Source organism: Pogona vitticeps, chromosome 4 (assembly GCF_051106095.1).
Source record: "Pogona vitticeps strain Pit_001003342236 chromosome 4, PviZW2.1, whole genome shotgun sequence".
Taxonomy (NCBI): domain Eukaryota; kingdom Metazoa; phylum Chordata; class Lepidosauria; order Squamata; family Agamidae; genus Pogona; species Pogona vitticeps.
The window spans coordinates 39,034,586-39,049,090 of NC_135786.1; the positions used below are offsets into that span (position 1 = coordinate 39,034,586).

Below are 14,505 nucleotides of genomic sequence, written 5' to 3' on the forward strand. Positions count from 1 at the left end.
TTTGGCCAAGGCTTTACTGGACACTCGTATCCCAACCACTGGACACCAGTTTTATTGTTACAGCCTCCTCACACGTCACAAAGGAGGTGTCACGTCACTCTTACATACACACTATAATCACGCTGCCACCAACCACTCCTTCATAAGACTCTTCAGACAAATGTATGATTTTTAAAATAAAAACTTGTATTTTATTGATAACAGAAGGAATGGTAAATCACTTTATCAACTAAAATAAAAAGACAATCAGTAATAATAAAGTATCCCCTCATACACACTCTCTCTCAGACCTTCACTAACACAGTACTTTATAACATATACAAGCCCTAACTCCCTAAGTCCCTACCAGACCCTATCCAAGCCCTATCTAAACCCTATCTTAGACCCTATCTGACTCTTACCTCATTCACTCCCCCCTTAAATACCATGGCTCCACCCTCTGAAGTCCCACCTCCTGTCATGCTATAGGCAGATGAACTCCAGCCACAGCAATGACAGGCGGATGACATCATCGCTACCGTCACACAACCAACATGAATCTGACCCAACTCCGGGAGGCAGTGAAAGATAGGAGAGCCTGGTGTACTCTGGTCCATGCGGTCACAAAGAGTCGGACATGACTAAACGACTAAACGAACGAACGAGGCACCTTTGCACTTGGTTGCACTTCAGGATTCTGCCTCATAAACTCTGTAGAATATAGATGAATCTGCCAGCCCAGCTGGCTTTTGTATTGGGAATGGCAGCAACCTCTCTTGAGATTTTTCTGGCACAGTTCCCCATAGCAAATCTCTTGGGGAAGATTGGCTAAACCTCACTGGATTGGTTTCTACTTTTGTGAAACCACTTTTCCTACTTTGTTTTGCCTCATTAAGCATGGCTGGTCATTGAGCTCCATTCTGCTGTTTGGCCCCATTGGCTGAAGCAGCTGTGCAGGCAGCAGGGAGTTGGTGGTGATCCATGTAAAGAGTGGAGGGGGGGGTGAAAGGAAGAACAAAGCCATGTGTTGGGCATCCTTTGCTACTGGCCTCCTAGATTTCCACCCTGAGCCCTCTTAGCGCAAAAACATTCCGTATCAGACTTTCAGACCACTCGAGAGTGACAGCTGGCTGGCTTGTGTCAGACTCTTGGGCACTTGGGTATCTAGGGTTTTAAAATAGCAATTCTCTGAGGCTGCACAATAGCAAGGGCTTATATGGGCTCTGGGGAGGGGAGGAAGGCAAACTTGCACAAGAGGCTGTGGCCGATGCTGCCAAAATAGCAGCAAAGCTTAGCATTCCAAGCTGTTCCCTGCTGGCATTCCTCCAATCAGGCATCTCGCCCAGGAATGGAAGGGGGGGTGCATTGGGATGAGGTGCCCTTGTTAAAGCCTCACTCTTTCAAATTGCATTTCTCAGACCCTACACTTGCTTCCACTAGCAGGATCTTTCACCTGTCCTCTGCACAGAGAGGTAAGGACCTATGTTTAGGTTACATTCCTCCTACTTCCACTGTAGCCATGCGATAGGTGGAAATAATCTCTAGGCAAATCTGAGGTGTGGAGGGGGAGGCAGCGGTCGTTGGATACTAAACACAAATCTCCCAAACCCAATTTGACTACCTTTTGTCAGAGTTAGAAATATTAGGTTCTTCTTACTGATTTTAAAATGCTACAGAAAAAAATGAATGAATTTATAAAATAATGAATGAGTGAGAGATCACACCCTCCTTGGCAATAGAATCATTTTCTTTAAACGAACAAGAATTAAAAGTGATAGAAAGATAGAAAGAAAGATAGAAGGCCAGATAGCAGGTTTCTATTGTATAGACCAGTGTGTTTGTGTGTTTGTTTTTCTTTTCTTTCTCTTTTGTTGTCTTTGCAAACTACACTGTAAAATTCAAGTATGATAGATTTCCATAAACCATTCAGTCCACAATTTGAGGGGACAGAATTAGTAGCCGTTGAGCCAATCTGAATCATTTGCAACTTTCCCTAGAGTCCTCTGAAAACTGTGTTGTGAAAATGCTCACCTCCCTAATTTATAAACTTTTATTGAGAAGTTTGAAATTCTTAATCTTAGCTATTCTCTGTTCAGGTCAAATAAATGTTACCGTTCTTCTGAGTAAATTTTGCAGGAGCACTTTTTGGTGCATGTCTGGTAATTTAACTAATTTTCATTTACATGTTTAATTAGTATTGGAGAACAACATTAAAGTGTTTAGAAATAGATATGGGCTTCATTATAGCCCCCCAAATACACACACACACAAACACTATTGGCTCAGTACTGGAATCCTAAATTTCATGAGAATGTTTCACAGGTAGGATCCACCTAGTGCTCTAATCTAGGGCGTGAAGATGAAGGAAAAGAGTGAAGGAAAATGACTGAGGTTGCAGTATTCAACACAAATGCAAGGGGGCAAGTACCTTGGAGCAGAAATCCTATGCATGTTTTAAGAAAACATGCATAGGATTACACTACCTGGTAGATGCTGGATTATTTTACTGTAATAGCAGCAGGACACACTGGGCTTGGTAATATGTGACACCTCAGTTTCCATCATCCTCCATCGCTGATAGGCAGGGATTGTGAGAGTTCACAACTTACCAATCCTGGGATAGAATAAAGTATACACTACACCAGAATGCAGAGTGTAAGTATAGGAATGAATATCTGAAAGTCTGACATATCTAAAGGGAGAAAGCAAGGGCATGTATTTAGATCAGTTTAGAGATAATTCAGAAGTAATGCAGAAAAGGCTGCACAAAATTAGCTTTGTTGTGTGAAGTTATCTCCAGAACTGTTTCAAAAATATTTGTTAGTGATTTTTTTCAGATATCGGGCTATATTTTTAAAGGAAAAAAATAATGCTTATACTATTTTCAAAGAAACATTTTTTGTTTCTAAACTATTTTCTATTTTCTATGGTTTCCCAGGGAACTTGTTTACAGATATAACAATAACAACAACAATAACAACAACAACAGTAATAATAGTAATAATAGTAGTAATAGTAGTAATAGTAGTAATAGTAGTAGTAGTAGTAGTAGTAGTAGTAGTAGTAGTAGTAGTAGTAGTAGTAGTAGTAATAATAATAATAATAATAATAATAATAATAATAATAATAATAATAATAATAATAATAATAATAATAATAATAATAATAATAATAATAAATATAGCATAGGCATCCTTCAGTCTCAAGTGACTATGGTATCATGCTCTGCATGGAGGACTTAGAACAGCGTCTAGTGTGGCTGAGAAGGCCAATTCGATAATAAAGCTAAAAATGGCAATTTTAGGAACAGCATACATACTGTGCTAATATTTAACAGATACTTAGGTTTTTGGTTAAAACTTGTATCGGTTATATAATACCAGTCAATGTTTTTATAATTTTGATTGACCATGCCTGATGTTTTATAATGATGATGATGATGATGATGTAGTACTGCTAAGAGAAAAACTACTTGCATGTATTCAAAGACAGTATGTCTGTAATTAGTATAATAGCAGAAAGCTGGCTGGATAACTAAATTTCAGCCAGTTCAGTATCTGGCTGTGGAGCCAGAGATGGGGAGTTCAGTTCACCAGCCTGTGTGGCCTTGGGCAAGCTGCACTGTCTCGGGCTGATGCAAAAAATGCTCCCAGAACTAGGGAATGGTAAACCGCTTCTGAGTTTTCCCTACTTAAAAAAACCAAAAAGAGTCACTGTGTCAGAACTGACTTGATGACACATGATATGCATTATTTAGTCTATTAGCAGAAGCACTCAACTTTGTAATGGCTAGAAACCTCCACCCACCCCACCCCAATACTCTTTTGCTTTCCCTCTGGTCCTTCTCTTCTCCCCCCAAACTCTGTCTCTTTCGTGCAGATCTTTCTCTTCCTTCACATGATGCTACTTCAGCCTTTCTCTCTAGTAGCTCCTCTTCCTAGATAGCAAGACCCAACTTAACTATTTGTGGATAAGAGCCAATCCTGCCTACTCTTAAATAGCATCAGTTCTACAGGATTTCTAGGAGGAGTCTTTCTTATCTCTTCCTGGAGACATCAAAGACTGTATTTAGGGGCGAGTTTCTGCATACAAGGCAGATGCTTTACCTAAAGCCTTATCACAGGCCTAATAACAATTTCCTCTTTCCTGGTTAGCAAGATTAAGAACATCTTCCATCTAGTGAATGAAAATGTCATTGCACACTACAGATAGATTTTAATTAACTAACATCACTTACTCTCTTTAAGACCCCAAAATAACCATTTAGGGCAGCCTCTTTAATATGCATACCAAATTTCAAGTGCCCAGATTTCATGGTCCTGGAGCAGCGCTGATTGTTTTCACATCTAAACAGCAGCTCAGAAGAAGTCCTGGAAATCTGTGCTAGAGGCTCCCCCCCCCCCAAACATAGTTAAATAACTATCTTGAATTCACTCCTCCATCTAGAATAGAGAGTCTAAATAAAGTGTCTGCTTCATATTCTGATTTTTCATTGTTAAAGACGCCCAAACCAAGACCCTCTGCTGCCTGTGCCGAGCAGCAAATGGAGTGCCCTGCCACAAATCAAAGAGCATAGTACCAAAAAGCTGGACAAGTTACTCTGACACATGAGGCAGAGAATCTTTTTACTTTAGACCAGTGGTTCTTAACCTTTGTTACTCAGATGCTTTTGAACTGCAACTCCCAGAAACCTCAGTCAGCACAGCTGGTGGTGAAGGCTTCTGGGAGTTGCAGTCCAAAACTCCTGAGTAAACCAAGGTTAAGAACCAGTGCTTTAGACCACTGCAGGACTTTATTGTATTATAGTATCAATATATCAGTTGCTCTAAGACAGTGGGTCTCAAACTGGGATCCCCAGATGTTTTTGGACTACAATTCCCAGAAGCCTTTACCACTTGCTGTGCTGGCCGGGATTTCTGGGAGCTGCAATCCAAGGACATATGGGTTACCCAAGGTTGAGAACCATTGCTCTAAGAAACACATTCAGTTGCTTAAATATACATGCTTGTGTTGTATAAACACTACAAATATAAATAAACAACCACAAAATTGATATTATTGGCTGCCTTCATCACACTCAAAGAATCCATATACTCTGATTTCTATTCAGATTGAATGAATTTTTCACCTTTTACTCATAGCATTCAAAATCTGCCGCCTGAGGCAGCCACCTCTCTCTTCCTCACATTACAATTAGTCTGGCTGTGGACTAAAGGGAAATCCTTAAAGGTCTGTAAATGACCAGCATTTCAAAGGTCTCTGTTACAACTTATCAGCTGTAAAACCTCAGGTTTCTCCTGTTTATGGTGGAATTAAATGGAATTTGGAAAAATTATTGTTGTGATAACACCTCCCAGAGTTCCTCAGTGGCCAGGGGCTCATGGATTCCAGGACTCACAGCTCCCAAAAATTAACTTTTCTGTGTTGCTTTTGAGAACAACTCTCCCTTTGACAAATAGTCTCTCAAGCATTTTATTCAATGGCCTGAAGACTACATCCAGACATACAGAGCACTTATGAAAGTAGTACTGTAGTATGTTTGTATATTTTAAAATCCCACCTGGATAACAGCAGTTCGGGTACTCGGCTGTGGAGCCAGAGGCTGAAAGTTCAATTTCCCACTGTCTCTCCTAGGAGAAGAGCCAGCCTATGTAGCCATGGACCAGCTGCATAGACCCAGGCTGCCACCAAAATAAGGTAGCTTCTGAGAATTCACTACCTTGAAAACCCTGAAAATTGTCACCATAAGTCAGCATTGGCTTGATCACTTCTTCTTCTTCTTCTTCTTCTCCTTCTTCTTCTTCTTCTTCTTCTTCTTCTTCTTCTTCTTCTTCTTCTTCTTCTTCTTCTTCTCACCCATTTCCTCATGATAATTTGGTGGAATAAAATCTTGACTATCTTCATTCTGTTGTTATACAACTGCTGAACAGGTCTTGGATAATGCAGGCTCTATGATACTCTGTCCCAAAGCAAAAGAGAAACAGGGTGGTATGGCAGAAAACAGATGGTGTGACACATGGGAGTTATTTCTAGCTCTGGGCACACCCTCCCTACGCAAACCCTCCAGTTTCACTTATTTTGGGGATTTGCTTCAAACTTAAAATGAGCAGACTGGATTTGCAAAAGCTCTTGCTGAGACTCAGGAATGCTTCAAACGGCCAAGAGTGCTGTTGGGCAGGGGCCGGGCAAGGCTCACTGACACATCCTGTCAGGTGGAAGTGCACAGCCAGGGAAAACCTGGCTTTCAACATGAAACTCAGAGAGGAAAATGGCTCAAGAAGCCCCTGAGGATTATGTCGGCCTCTAATTCCTATTTTTGAAGGTTGAGGAGACCCCGTTTGGGAACCAACCTCAGCAAATTGTTGTTTGAAAGAAAGAAGGAGGAAAAGACTTCAAAAGGGTGTGCTTCCATGACCATCACTTTCAGACCTCAGTGTACACACAACCACACTCAGAAGTGAGGAGAACTTAAGTTAACAGTAACAGAGGAGAATGAATGGGGGGAGGGGGGGAGAGAAAGATTCATATTTCAGGTAGGGGGCAAATCATCAGATACTTGCACGAGAGTGGTAAAACTATAAAAAAATCCTTCAACCTATCCATACACACCCAAAAGAATCTCTTGAAGATTTAAATTCTTTGATTCATATTAATACACCCTTTCCCCCATTCCTTATTGGTGAAGTAGCATGCATTTCACACCCATAAAATGCTTGGCGTTATCCTTATGCCATGTAGTCCTTAATTTTCTTATAGGTACTTCCCAGGGACAATGTTCCAGCTTCATTGCACACATCCTTATTTATGAATCCAAATGTTTCTACTCATTGATTGATTGATTGATTGATTGATTGGTTGGTTGATTGATTGACTGATTGATTGATTGACTGACTGATAGGAAAAAAATATTCAGGGAACAGGAAAGTTACTTTTCTTCAGATTAAAGACATATCTACATAGGGGGATGAGGAAGGGCAAGTTACTTATTCCTAGATTGGTACAGTTATTCCTTTTTACTCCCTTCTGGTACAGTCTGCCTTAAGCTGCAAGGTGGATGTTCCACATTTTCCCAGCAGCATAGCTGTAAATAGTTTCCAGCAACTGGTCATTTATTACAAGCCAAATTCGCAGATGCGTATGAGATCACCTGGAAGCTGAATATGGGAACTGATTCCATTGAAAAGCCCAAGAGACATGAGATGATATTCTACTGTATGACCCTGTAGCAGCTTATCCCCATACATGTGAGTCAGTCCTCCAAGATTAAGTCATCAGAACCCAGCTTGCGTGTGTGAATCAGCATTTACAGCCCAGCCACTCTTTCTCAAGCTGACTGCTGATTGCTGTCCATGAACAGAGTTAAAATGTGGGCGTGGACCAAGACTGTGCTGCTGGACCCAGATTTAGATCTTGACTGCCCCAATCTTTTTGACCTCTGTACAGATGCAATGTCTGCCAAGGGAAAACACTTAAGAACACTGTCACTCCACATGGTTGATCTAGGAGAAGGTTTCACTCATATTGTAACACAATTTATCTTTCTCCTCACTGAAACACATAATCAGAATACTGTTGGCCCTATAAACTATCCTTGAAAAGGTGTTGCCTCAGAGCACACTCATTGATGGCTTTACTTTCAGAGGTTTTCTACTTTGAGACTCACATATTTGAAAGAGACCTTAAGTTTTTTGGCAGTCTCTGTGCAAAGGCAGTGAGCTAGATGGTAATGCAAGCCAACACCAAAGTAGATTCAACACAAAGGAAAAGGGTATGTATGCTATGTCAAGTGTAAGTACTATCTACTGACTTTTCTCTACAATAATGAGTGCTGGAAACATATTTTTCAACAGATTCTAGAAAATGAAAGATAAGTAAAGGCTTGTTTACATGGGTTTATTTGGAGTGGGCTGGATCGAGCTAAGTAGGGTTACTCAAGGTCGGATAGAGGTCTGGTACGTCATTTGATGTGATCTTTGCATCCAAATGGCATTGCACCTCAAGTGATCCATTTGGTCTGGATACTTTAAAAGACAAGAATTCCCTCCCTCCTTGCCCCCTCCTATTCTTTCCTGCTTCTGGGAGGAAAATTTCAGTTTTTAAAATATGTTCTGTACATAATGCAGCACATCAGCACTGCCTTAATCAGTGAAATGTTTTTAATTGCTTCATCCTCTTGCTCTGTGGAAGAGCCAAGAAAGGAAGTTTTTAATTTCTCTATTTAATTTCCCGACAAGGGACGTGGTGGTGCTGTGGGCTAAACCGCAGAAGCCTGTGCTGCAGGGTCAGAAGACCAAGCAGTCGTAAGATCGAATCCACGCGACGGAATGAGCACCCGTCACCTGTCCCAGCTCCCGCCAACCTAGCGGTTCGAAAGCATGCAAATGCGAGTAGATAAATAGGTACCATCTCGGTGGGAAGGTAAACAGCGTTCCGTGTCTAAATCACACTGGCCACGTGACCACGGAAAGATTGTCTTCGGACAAACGCTGGCTCTATGGCTTGAAGAGTGGGATGAGTGCCGCCCCCTAGAGTCAGACACGACTGGACAAAAATTGTCAAGGGGAACCTTTTACCTATTTAATTTCCCAGTTTTCATACATCATTCATCATTTAGCAATTATGTCATCTGATCACTGGAAAAAGGAGAAAATTAGTCTGTCTCTGCACTGGATCAAACAGCAGAACAAATGCCCATCTGATTGCACCCTGAGTTTCCTGCTTGAGTTACGAGTTTGTTTCTTAGCACATGTCCAAATCATGAATAAAACTATAAGATATATCCTGATCAAAGTTGTGCACAGCATGAGAGTCAAGCATGAATTTAAATCTCTCCCACAGAAACCAATAGGACTGTCACTAGAAGGGAGAAAATGAATAAACCAATGTTGCAATATTTAGGACATGTAATGGGAAGACTAGACTGATAGGACAAATGCTCAGGGCTACATCATGCTGGGAAAAATGAAATGCCATAGGAAAAGAGGAAGACCTAACATGAAATTGATTGATCAAATACAGATGCAATAATGCAAAACAGCCCTTTGTTTTGCAAGAACTGCGCAGGGCTATGGCAGTATTTCTTGGAGGTAATTAATTCATTGGATCACCTTAAGTTGGAAGTCACTTGACAGTACATAACTGAGCAAATACCTCTTACCAAGTTATTTTGACTTTTGAACCCTTAAGTACTCTGCTGATTGGGGAAGACAACACTAGCAACGTTTACAATTTTACATTTTAAACATCTGTAAGACAAACAGAAAGCAAGTGACCATGCTGGCTGTGGAATGCTGGGGATGTCGGTCAAGGAGCACTTTCTCCAAGCTCTGCCTTCATGAAAGCGAGAGCAAACTAATGAAGAAAGGAAGGGAAACTTTTCTCATATTTCTTTCTCCATACTTGTAACATTCTCAGGATAACCATCCTCTCCCTTTAAACTATCAGTGGATCCTTTACCGCACCTCACATCAGACAGCACTGTTTGCTCTTAGTTATCAGTGTTGGTTGATGTTATTGCTAATCTCCTGCCTCCTATTTTAGAAGAAGTATGCTGTTGGGCAACAGAGTTATGGAAGAAAAAGCAGGCTTCATTCTATCACCAAGTCAATGTGTTCAGAATTCAAGCCAAGATCAGCAGCTCCCACCTAGAACATGTGGCAGATAAATGTAAATGGAGTGGTTCTTTTCCTCAAAGCTCAGCCCTGTCACCTCTTATCAAGGTCCTTTCCCCTTTCCGAGAATAGCATCTGATTGCACCAGAAAGGGCCGCTTTGCAGGGGAATGGTCTCCTTTATAGCAATCCTACTGTCTGTTGGGGAATTGGTCCAGCTCTGCCCCAGAAAGTAATAACCCTATAACCCAAAAACGGTCCAGCTTAGGCACAGGTCAGAGTGCAGTTCTTTACATGTTGTGTAAACTCCAGGGAATAGATTGCACCAGACAGCTTTAGAAGTGGACAAAAATGCAATATATTTCTTGATGAGATCACATCCAAAAACAGCTTGCACATCTCATTAGGATATGTATAGAGTGTTCCAACAGAACACCTCTATGAACTGACTACCTAATCTGCAAACTTTCCCAGTCTTCACATTTATAGGAGAATCAATCCTTTTATTGTTTCCCCATGTTTATAAAGTACTTAATAAATGGCTGTCTCAGACAAAATTAAGCTTTGTTGTTGATTCCTATGTAATTCTTTGTTCTGATGCATGGTGTGTAAATGTAGACTTAGATATATAAAAGGGCAGATGCATTTGCTATGAGAGTTTGAGAAGTACCAAAGTGACTGGACGAGGACCAGCAAGATCATGACACCCATAAAACATGGACAAACCAGGATACTTTAGTTATGCATGGAGACAAGGAAAGTGTAGATTTTTTCTGGATGATCAGTCAAAGTAAAATAAATGAGAAAAATAGTGCAGGAAGCAGAAAAATATATTGGCAGAAAAATCAGGGAAACTGGTTTGGATCCAGTGCAACAGCATTGTTTAAAGTAGCTGCATCCAGAATCCAATTAGCCATGACAATGGCCAACCTCTGGTTGGAGAACAAGATGGAGTTGATTTCCTACCCACCCATCATACAGGTAGATAGGAAAGAGTTGTCACACCAGGAGTGGAGAACTGTACAGTACTTGGCCGAAGAGCCCGGGACAGTTCTCATACATAGTTATGGGGGTGGTCTGTCATAAAAGGATAAAAACCACACTGGATCAAGCCTGTGTAATCCAACATTCTTTTCATTTTGTAGCCAGTCAGTTGCTTATCTGTTCCTTTATGATCCTATAGTATTAGGATTGTGTCTCTATGCCATTGTTTCATTTGGGTCCATTTATTCAAGTGATGCTCTCCTAATCCATCTCCCATTTAAACAAACCATTGGTAAACCCAAGATAAATATGTAATAAGGTGTACCAGCTGCAATTTTTTGTCTTACAGTACTCATTGTTTTGAGCCAACCAGATTACCATTGCTATTCCCATTATCCCCTTACAAAGATAATTCATTGTGTTATGTGTTATTAACTGGCACACTGGAAAAATACAGAAAGTACTCTCTCCTTTCGCCTGCTGGCCAGTTTAGATAGTGCATCCAAAACGACATAGAAAAGTATAAAATGTATTCTCGACCTAGAAAATCCTGAAAAGGGTTGGCATAAGTCAGAACTGACTTGGTGGCACACTGTGAAGCTGGCTGGATAGCACAGTTGTTAGGTATCTAACTGCAGAGCCAGAGAGTCCCCACTGTGCCTCTTGTGAGAAGAGCCAGCCTGTGTGGCCTTGGGCAAGCTGCACAGTCCCAGGGCATCACCAGAAAAAAGGAATGGTAAAACCCTTCTGAGTGTTCTCTACCTGGTAAACCCCCAAAAAGGGTCACTATAAGTCAGAATTTTCTGGATGGCGCATGATTATTATATTATGATTGAAAAACAATAGTCTTTGCCACTTTAGGATTGATAACAACATAAAATGTGAAAGATTCCTGCAAAGAAAATGCTTCTTAAAATGCTCTTTAAAAGTCACATGGGTAAAGTTACTTTTTTAACTTTTGAAATGAAATTTTTGAAATGTATCTTCCTTACATGTACATTACCCTCAAACAACTGGTTACTACATTACTTGTAACTCTTTATTTCAAGCCCCATCCATGCAGAACCTCATTATATTAACATAGTAACTTTGTTCTTACTTTGGCATTGGAACTTTATAACTTAGAAATCTATTATACAAGGATACAACAAATACAACTTTGCTGTCTTCTCACTGCCTCCAAAATAATGCTTACTGATATCTTTATCAGTTGTGGCTCATTCCTTCCAAGCTCTGCTCACATGGGACCTATGGTTAGGTATATGAGCTAACGTTTGTTAACTAGCACAAGCCTTGTTTCATTGGTTTAATGAACACTCTGTTCTCTGCTAAAATGGGAGCTACATTGATTTTCCACCAATAAAAATGTTTGTGATGAAAAATGAAAGGTGCTTTTGGACCTGTATCTCCTTTACACAGTAATGAATACCGTAACTCACGATGAAATCTGGTCTGTCACGGCATGAGCAACTCTTCCTATACAGTATAGCTTTCTCTCATTCAATTAACTTCAGAGACAGCTGCTGAAAAAGACTTCAAGCATTTGAGCTGAACAACTATGTGGTGTCTATCTTATCATGACCCCTGAACTATAATTTAAATGCCAAACTAAAAATGGCTAATCCCAAAATTACCTGTGCTACTTCAAAGTACAGACTGGGAGAGCGATGGGGTGGGGGAGAGAGGGCTTCCTTTTCTCACATATTTTATGGGGGCAAATTCTACAGTGCTCTAGAAAATTTAAAAAGCCCTCTAAAATCATTAAAAACATTCTATAATTATTTTCACTCTGCCTAATGAAACCGTCTTCCTGTTTTGCATGATGTCTGAATAAAACAATGGGATATGTGAAGACGACTTGAAGGGAAAAAAGTTAACACCCTTTGCTTCCTTCAAGAGTTTCAAAATATTTAAGATTGGGTGAGGAAACTAGGGAAGTGGTGGCTGTCATCAAATATTTTCAGAGAATTTCGCAATTATGCTGTAGTGACTTCGCTGACCAAAAAACAAACTAACAACAAAACAAACAAACAACCAGCCTGTTTTTTTTTACTCTGGCTCAAAACAACTTAAATGTTTGATATTGAATCCAAAAAACCTGCAAAGGTATAGCGCTGGGGGCTTGGCCAGCATCAAAGATCAAAATTATCTCACAGACAATGTATTCAAGTCATTCCTCAACCCTTGTTACATGGGGGATTGCTACATGCTCTGGTCAATGGGAAGATGCAACATTTCCAGCATTCATGAACCAGTGTGTATGATCATAGTGGCAGTCTTCCAGGTGGTTGAGACTGCATAAATCTCTGCCACATCACTGTGGCTTTATCCAGGGATGGCTCATCAAACTCTTCGTCATCCATTATCTTGTTTCATATGCATGTGTCTAATTTCACGTGAAACATCCCCTTGGCACTCAGTAGATGCACACATCTCAATGTCAAAGCTCTTCCTATAGGATGGGGAGGGGATATTGGGATATCTGGATTTTTTAGATATCTAGATTTTTTCCCCCTACAAGTCCCGTCAACCCCACCAAGATGGACAAGAATGATGAACTGTGGGCACTGCAGTTGAAAAACATGTGGAGGGCCAGAAATCCCCCCACTCTGCCCTAGGAGGTGCAGGAGACATAATATTTGTGAAATGCATCAGGGTCTAGAACTGGTTAATGGAGGTGCCTTGAAAATAGACAACAGAGAAGCAACAACTTTGCACAGAGCTCTGGCATGCTACTGTGCTATGACGAGCTAGCCTCTCATTTACCGTAAAGCATGTGAAACTATTTTTATCTGACAAATGTTGAGGGTATGTATAACCATGCTGGACTTCTCAGTCTGGATGAAATCTGTGCTGATCACTTCAGACAATGCAACAGCCTACTGGAGCCATGGGAGGATTTAAGAATGCAGTCCCACTGGTCTCAGGGTCAAGCCAAACCATATGATGCTTGAATATCTCTTCTAGGACTACTCCAGAGAAGAGAGTTACCACTGCAACTTAGCTGTACTAGTAAATCATAAATGTAACACTGATTAAAATGTAATTCACTTTGATATCCTGCGGCTCTTTGATTGATAAAGCCAATTTTAGATGGTAAAACCACCTTCAGATGGCACTCGAAGAATGCCATAGTTACTTCGGTTAATTTCCTGTTGGGATGAATAAAATGTTGTTCAGTTCACATTTGGGTAGGGCTTTGCAAATTGCTTCATATTTGGAATAGGAAATAATTAAGTTTTGAACAAACTCAACTGTGGGGAAAAAGCAAAACAGAGTTGTCCATTCATGCTGGGGGCATTGGCTACTTAACTCTTTTGAATCTGCCTGCATTCAGTCTTAATAGTGGTGAATTAGGGTTTTGTCTTTCTCTCTCTTTTTTTGAAAGGCTCATAGTCTCTAACACCAGTAAGGTCAGGCAAATAGAACATAGTCATCCTCATACTGGGAATACATGTACGAGCTGTTGAATTTGGGCAGGACAAGTAGAGGAGGATTTCCTCTTTGTTTTTAATGGATTTACCAAAATCTGTAAATTATGTTTTCAAGACAACATGAACTTGAGACTTAAAACTCCACCTTCTAAAGAAAGCAAAACTGATGGATTTTTCAAACTGTTCAATCAAATTTTAACAATCCCTCTTTTTATTGTTTCTTGTCAGGGAACGGAAGAATGTCAGACACTGAAGAAATCATTGAGGAATATGAAGAGTAAGTGTCTAAATGTCTTTCATTTCCAAATTCAGATGTGTCACAGCAGATCCCTCTGTCATTTTCTGTCACTCAACAAGAGTGGTGTGGTTGCATGTGGTTGCATAATCACTCAAATATGCCATTCATATCTTAATACAGCACAGTCCAGGGATGACAGGAGCCATACCATGAAATCACTCTGAATGATCTGGGTGTTTATTAATAGCAAATATTTTCAG

General features: G+C 40.4%; 1 long non-coding RNA gene across 1 annotated transcript; it reads left to right on the plus strand.

Moving 5' to 3' along the window:
• The first annotated feature begins 1,179 nt into the window (after nt 1-1,179).
• LOC144589162 (uncharacterized) lies at nt 1,180-14,285 on the plus strand. Its single transcript, XR_013545102.1, has 2 exons — nt 1,180-1,451; nt 14,236-14,285. It is a non-coding gene; the product is annotated as an uncharacterized LOC144589162 (long non-coding RNA).
• Nucleotides 14,286-14,505: the final 220 nt, after the last annotated feature.